The 7,950-nt window shown below is 39.1% G+C and overlaps 1 protein-coding gene across 9 annotated transcripts in view; it reads right to left on the bottom strand.

Annotated features, from left to right (window-relative positions):
• Positions 1-7,950, bottom strand: part of IQCH (IQ motif containing H) — a 218,485-nt gene that overhangs the window by 45,563 nt on the left and 164,972 nt on the right. The gene's annotated exons all lie outside the window — the stretch shown is intronic.

The following is a 7,950-nucleotide window of genomic DNA, read 5'->3' as shown; positions in this document are numbered from 1 at the left end:
TCTTCTTTTTCTTTTTTCTTAAAATATGTTGCGTTATTTGTTTCAGAAGTACAGATCTGTGATTCAACAGTCTTGCACAATTCACAGCGCTCACCGTAGCACATACCCTCCCCAATGTCTATCACCCAGCCACCCCATCCCTCCCACCCCCACCACTCCAGCAACCCTCAGTTTGTTTCCTGAGATTAAGAATTCCTCATATCAGTGGGGTCATATGATACATGTCTTTCTGTGATTGACTTATTTCACTCAGCATAACACCCTCCAGTTCCATCCACGTCATTGCAAATGGCAAGATCTCATTCCTTTTGATGGCTGCATAATATTCCATTGTGTATATATACCACCTCTTCTTTATCCATTCATCTGTCGATGGACATCTTGGCTCTTTCCACAGTTTGGCTATCATGGACATTGCTCCTATAAATATTGGGGTGCACGTACCCCTTCGGATCCCTACATTTGTATCTTTGCGGTAAATACCCAGTAGTGCAATTGCTGGATCGTATGGTAGCTCTATTTTCAACTTTTTGAGGAACCTCCATACTGTTTTCCAGAGTGGTTGCACCAGCTTGCATTCCCACCAACAGTGTAGGAGTGTTCCCCTTCCTCCGCATCCCCACCAACATCTGTCGTTTCCTGACTTGTTAATTTTAGCCATTCTGACTGGTGTGAGGTGGTATCTCATGGAGGTTTTGATTTGGATTTCCCTGATGCTGAGTGATGTTGAGCACTTTTTCACGTGTCTGTTGGCCATTTGGATGTCTTCTTTGGAAAAATGTCTGTTCATGTCTTCTGCCCATTTCTTGATTGGATTATTTGTTCTTTGGGTGTTGAGTTTGATAAGTTCTTTATAGATTTTGGATACTAGCCCTTTATCTGATATGTCATTTGCAAATATCTTCTCCCATTCTGTCAGTTGTCTTTTGGTTTTGTGGACTGTTTCTTTTGCTGTGCAAAAGCTTTTTATCTTGATGAAATCCCAATAGTTCATTTTTGCCCTTGCTTCCCTTGCCTTTGGTGATGTTTCTAGGAAGAAGTTGCTGCGGCTGAGGTCGAAGAGGTTGCTGCCTGTGTTCTCCTTTAGGATTTTGATGGACTCCTGTCTCACGTTTAGGTCTTTCAACCATTTGGAGTCTATTTTTGTGTGTGGTGTAAGGAAATGGTCCAGTTTCATTCTTCTGCATGTGGCTGTCCAATTTTTCCAACACATTTGTTGAAGAGACTGTCTTTTTTCCATTGGACAGTCTTCCCTGCATTGTCAAAGACTAGTTGACCATAGAGTTGAGGGTCCATTTCTGGGCTCTCTATTCTGTGCCATTGATTTATGCATCTGTTTTTGTGCCAGTACCATACTGTCTTGATGATGACAGCTTTGTAATAGAGCTGGAGGTCCGGAATTGTGATGCCGCCAGCTTTGCTTTTCTTTTTCAACATTCCTCTGGCTATTTGTGGTCTTTTCTGGTTCCATACAAATTTTAGGATTATTTGTTCCATGTCTTTGCAAAAAGTGGATGGTATTTTGATGGGGATTGCATTGAATGTGTAGATTGCTCTAGGTAGCATTGACATCTTCACAATGTTTGTTCTTCCAATCCATGAGCATGGAACGTTTTTCCCTTTCTTTGTGTCTGCCTCAATTTCTTTCATGAGTATTTTATGGTTTTCTGAGTACAGATCCTTTGCCTCTTTGGTTAAATTTATTCCTAGGTGTTTTACGGTTTGGGGTGCAATTGTAAATAGGATCGACTCCTTAATTTCTCTCTCTTCTGACTTGCTGGTGTATAGGAATGCCACTGACTTCTGTGCATTGATTTTATATCCTGCCACTTGACTGAATTCCTGTATGAGTTCTAGCAGTTTTGGGGCGGAGTCTTTTGGGTTTTCCACATAAAGTATCATATCATCTGCAAAGAGTGAGAGTTTGACTTCCTCTTTGCCGATTGGGATTCCTTTGATTTCTTTTTGTTGTCTGATTGCTGTGGCTAGGACTTCTAATACTATGTGGAATAGCAGTGGTGAGAGTGGACATCCCTGCCGCGTTCCTGACCTTAGGGGGAAAGCTCTCAGCTTTTCCCCATTGAGAATGATATTCGCTGTAGGTTTTTCATAGATGGCTTTTATGATATTGAGGTATGTACCCTCTATCCCTATACTCTGAAGAGTTTTGATCAAGAAAGGATGCTGTACTTTGTCAAAGGCTTTTTCTGCATCTATTGAGGGGATCATATGATTCTTGTTCTTTCTTTTGTTAATGTATTGTATCACATTGATTGATTTGCAGATGTTGAACCAACCTTGCAGCCCAGGGATAAATCCCACTTGGTTGTGGTGAATAATCCTTTTAATGTACCGTTGGATCCTATTGGCTAGTATTTTGGTGCGAATTTTTGCATCCATGTTCATCAAGGATATTGGTCTGTAATTCTCCTTTTGGGTGGGGTCTTTGTCTGGTTTTGGGATCAAGGTAATGGTAGCCTCATAAAATGAGTTTGGAAGTTTTCCTTCCATTTCTATTTTTTGGAACAGTTTCAGGAGAATAGGTATTAATTCTTCTTTAAATGTTTGGTAGAATTCCCCTGGGAAGCCATCTGGCCCTGGGCTTTTGTTTGTTGGGAGATTTTTGATGACTGCTTCAATTTCCTTAGTGGTTATAGGTCTGTTCAGGTTTTCTATTTCTTCCCGGTTCAATTTTGGTAGTTGATACATCTCTAGGAATGCATCCATTTCTTCCAGGTTATCTCATTTGCTGGCATATAGTTGTTCATAATATGTTCTTATAATTGTTTGTATTTCTTTGGTGTTAGTTGTGATCTCTCCTCTTTCGTTCATGATTTTGTTGATTTGGGTCATTTCTCTTTTCTTTTTGATAAGTCTGGCCAGGGGTTTATCACTCTTGTTAATTCTTTCAAAGAACCAGCGCCTAGTTTTGTTCATCGGTTCTACTGTTCTTTTGGTTTCTATTTCATTGATTTCTGGTCTGATCTTTATTATTTCTCTTCTCCTGCTGGGTTTAGGCTTTATTTGCTGTTTTTTCTCTAGCTCCTCTGTGTTAGTTTTCTATTGTTGCTGTAATAAGTTGCCATAAACTTAGTCGCTTAAAGCGTTGTAAGTCAAAAGTCTCACTGAGCTAAAATCAAGGGCTCAGCAGGGCTTTATTCCTCCTGGAGGTCCTAGAGGAGCATCTGTTTTCTTGCCTTGTCTATCTTCCAGAGGCTTTCTGCATTCCCTGGCTCACTGTCACTTCCTCTGTTTTCAAAGCTAGCAGACCCTTGTGATTACATGGGCCACCTGCATAATCCAGGCTGATCTTCCCCTCTCAAGATGCTTAAGTTAATCACATAGTTATGTTACCACATATGGTAACAGTCACAGGCTCTAGGGCTTAGGACATAGACATCTTTGGGGGCCATTACTCTGCCTACCACACCCTCAATCCTCCAATCCAGAAATAATTCTAACTTCTTAGTGTATTTCTTTAGGTTCTTTTTGTTCTGCATGTATGTGTTTTTTTTTTTCTCTTTACAAAATGGTTATTGTGTTGCATATATTGTTTTGTAATCTATGTTTTACCTTTATATTTTTTAAAGATTTATTTATTTATTTGAGAAAAAGAGTGACAGCATGAGCAGGAGGGGGAGAGGGAGAGAGAATCTCAAGTGACTCCATACTGAGTGTGGAGCTTGAAACAGGCCTGATCTCACTCCTGAGCTGAAACCAGGAGTTGGATGCTCAACCGACTGTGCTATCCAGGTCCTCCTGCTTTCAACTATTCTATAAACAGCTTCCTGTTAAATATTCCTCAAAAGCTTGAGTTTTACTGTTTTCATGACATTCAGTTTTATTGCTCTATCATAATTTGCTAAACACATTCTCTATTATTGGAATTTAGGCTATTTGAAAATTTTTGCTGTCCTTAATAATGTTCTGATTAACATATGCATACATAGACCTTTGTGGTCAGTTCCTTGGATATTTCTAAAAAGCAGATTCCTCTTCTTCTTATATTAATTTTGAGTGTGAAAGTAAGTACCACGAAGATATTATTGAAATACATAGTTTTTGAATGGGAAGTTTTCTAATAAGTCAAACAAGCTAAACTACTCACTTCATAGCTGAGAAAACTGAGGATAAGAGAAAGTGATAAGTTAAAGTAATATCATAATTTAGAAAAAGAACTAGATTCAGCTATTTGAAACTTTAGTATGACAAAGAGCATTACAAATAAAACACAAATGACAGGGTTCTGTGTCCAAGTACAGGAGGTGTAGGGGTGGAGCACAGATGTGGCAGGTGAAGAAGACAGCAGGATTGGTGGGGAAGTTGGTACACTGAACAAACAAATAAATTGATTGAGCAAAGAAACAAATACATTGAGGATCAAGAGACTCAGGTTTCTCACTGTTGGAGAAGGTACTTATTTTTAAGTGTGGAAAAGGGGAAGTCTAGAAAGAATCCTGAAGCACTGGATTGGCATTAGAGATATTGGGAGAAATGCATGGTTTTAAAATCTATACACTGATAGACATAGGAATAGTTATAGATGCATTCATTTGTGGGTGTGGGTGTGTATGGTACATATATAATACATATACTTCTGAGCTCCGTCCACTGAGAGTGACCAGAAGCAGTGACACTTCAGTAGCAACGACAGTACTAAGCCCAGATCTTAATACCATCTTCTACTATAAGAACCCAAGGCTCTTGGGTTGATCCTAGGTCTGTGGCAGGGAAAATGTAAGATGAACCTGGAATATCTCTTTGTGATAGAAAGTAAGACAGTGCTCAAAGAATGATGGGGTCATGTTCAAAGGACACAAGAGTGTCCTGAAGTTCTTCCAGTAGTCAAATCTGGAACACTTTGAGCATCAAAATGATGAAAACATCAAAATACAACTGAAGAACGTAGAAACTCATACATCAAATTGGTATAAATACATATATGCATATATACATAAATGAAAGATGGAGAAGGAAAAAACTCTTGTTTGCAGTAGATTGCCAGTTAATAAATATAGAAAACATGATAGAAATAGAGAGTTACCACTATCACAGTGATGGCAGACCCAGGAGAAAACTGGCAATGGTTCCTAAGTTTTGTGGGTGGAAATTTGATGAGGAATAAAATATTGGTGTACTCCTGGAACATCTTTCTACAGAGTATTACTAATCACTGAAAGAGGAAAAAATAATGATTTTATGGTGGAGAAACATGGCTGGAAAAAAGAAGGAAAAGTCACAAATGACAATCTAGAAAAACATATTTGTAAGTTGTATAACAACCAAAGGATAAGAGTTGCTTATGTACAAAGAGCTTCCACAAATCAACATTTGGATTATAGTCCAGTTTAAGTGGGGTAAAAGATATGATAAGGCAATTGAGACAAAATATATAAAGAGGCAACAAACATGAGATGTGCATCATCACGAAAAATCAGAGAAATACTGAGGAAAACACGATAACATTTTTTCCCCTATTAGACTGGCAAAAATGAGATGATAATATGCCAGTCTCTCCATTGGTACCACAAAGCATGCCAACTAGGAAGGAAATTAAGGTGCTTTCTGAATTGATATTACTTGCAAAATGGCTAGAGTATGCCAGTGATTTTGCAAAAAAAAATTTTCATTACATATATTACAGTTATTATAAATAAAAATTTAATATGCTTATATATTCTTATTTATATTATACTTTTGTTATATATATAACTACATCTCATTTTATATATATTTTTATATTATATTATTATATTTTATTTTATATATATACATATATATAAAATACACCTGTATACACACACACACACAGCGCTAATCTACTTCCCTTGCCAATGTAAAAACACCCTTTGGTGTACTCACTAAACACTTCCTCCAGTGTTTTCTATTGAAAATTGTAACACAGATGACCATATATTCAAGTATTAACAGGAAGGGACAAGGAGAGGTCATAATATGATAAAATCACAGATATATGGGTTAATATTTGTTTATCTCATCCATCAAATGATGCCTGAATTCATTCTCTAGAAGTCTTGGCACCACACCTAGTATTTGCTAGAATACCTCTGTTTTTCCTTCCTTCCTTCCCTCCTTCCTTCAACACATATTTACTGAACACCTACTTTGGGCCAGGGCAGAAATAGTGCTGAGAGTTGAGTGGGGAGCAAAAAGAGACATGGTACATCTCTTCGGGGAGCTTACAGTCTACAGAGGGAAGTAGCTGTAATCAGATAATCATATAAATAAGTTTAAAATTGTAACTAAGCTAAAGTGGTGGGAAGGAGAGGTACTTGGTGATATAAGAACTCAAAACAGGGAGACTAGGCTTTGTCAGGGAGGTCAGGGAAGGCTTCCCTAAGATAGTGTGGCTTGAGCTGAAATATGATGGGTGGGAAGGGGCTTAACTAGGTGAAAAAGAAGAGGCAAGAGCATTTTAGGCAGAGGGGCAGCATATATAAAGGTCCTGTGGCAGGAGATAGTATGATGAGTAAGGGGGACTGAAAGAGTCCAGTGTGGTTGGAAGAGAGAAAAAGAGGGGAGTTAGGTGAGAAAAGCCTGACAGGGCACATGGGACCAGCCAAGGTAAGGGTGGAACCTTAATCCCTGAAGCCCAGAAGAGTAGTAAGCCCAGAGACAGGACCAGCCCTGTGTTTGAAGATCCCACTCCCTGCCATGCAATTTTCCCCATACCAAACTTGAATAAATAAAAACCACAAATCAACAGTTCCCATAGTTCCATCCTCGTACCACCCCAGGGATCACAGATTAAATCCTCCTTGCTCATGAAGCCTCCCCTGCTTCCCTGCCACCCAGATCTTTCACCAGAGGGCATTGTTTCTGTCTTTCCTCTACCCTGTAGATTTCTGGATGCCCTTCAGTTTGTCCTTTCTCTCTCAATGTGTGGGCCTGAGAAAGGAATGCAGAACTGATCGAGGGCCCAGGAAGGCAAATAGAAAATGATTATTGAGCAAGCTGAAAGCCGCCCAGAACATAAACTCTCACTTTGAAACCATCATCGGACTGAAGTGGAGAATCATAAAACTGAGAATAATGGATATGAAACAACTAAAGTACATTTGCAGTGTTGGACGGCCAGAGGGTATCAGGAGAGCGAGGGCAGAGGCCATTTCACCCTGTTGACAGAGGTATGGCCACCCAGCACTTACAGAGGTAGAACTGAATATTTTTAAAACTGAGTCCTGTGAAGTCGTACTGAATCTAAGCATTATAATTTGCTGGGGGGAGGCGGTGAGAACCAAAGCAAAAAAGGCTAAAGTTTTCTGGACCATTATATATCAGAGCCACACAGGTGCATATGAAGAATCTTACAGATGAAATATTGAATAAATAAAAGCATGTTATACAATAATAATATATATTTTGTTATGATCTATAAAAAGTTTTAAAACATGCAAAATGAAACTATCATTTATGGGTTTCTCCACACGTTATCAAAGCTTAAAGGTATGGAAGGGAATCAGAGCCGCAGCTGTAAGCTGCTGGCTTCCTCTGGAGGAGGAGGGGCCACATTACGAGGATTGGCAAGGAGTGAGCAGGACTGGAGGTGGTACCAGCACCACTTTATTTCTTAAGCTGAGTGGGGGCACGTGATATTTATTACATTATTATTATGGCCTTTTTATATTGATGAAATATGTCCATCCCAATACATTTTTAAGATGAAAAAATGGACAACCTATGTTGCTGGTGAACTACTGATAAGAAAAGGAACGGAAACAAGGACTCTCTTAATGTCTTTCTAGTGACTGATGTTCTATTTAAGCACAAGTTTTAGACAAATTCAATCCCTGGATGGAATAAAATAGTCTCACGATAAGACACGGGCAGAACACTAATAGGCAGAATTGAAGCCCCATTGACAGAGCTTTGTGGGACGAGTTGCAGTCACTGAAACTCCAGCAGGACCCAAACAGGAAGATCCTGGGC

This window comes from Callorhinus ursinus, unplaced genomic scaffold, assembly GCF_003265705.2.
Source record: "Callorhinus ursinus isolate GAN/ISIS: 27379988/994484 unplaced genomic scaffold, GSC_fseal_2.0 scaffold25, whole genome shotgun sequence".
NCBI lineage: Eukaryota > Metazoa > Chordata > Mammalia > Carnivora > Otariidae > Callorhinus > Callorhinus ursinus.
The sequence above is the reverse complement of the archived record's forward strand: the minus strand, read 5'-3'. Positions and strand labels throughout refer to the sequence as shown.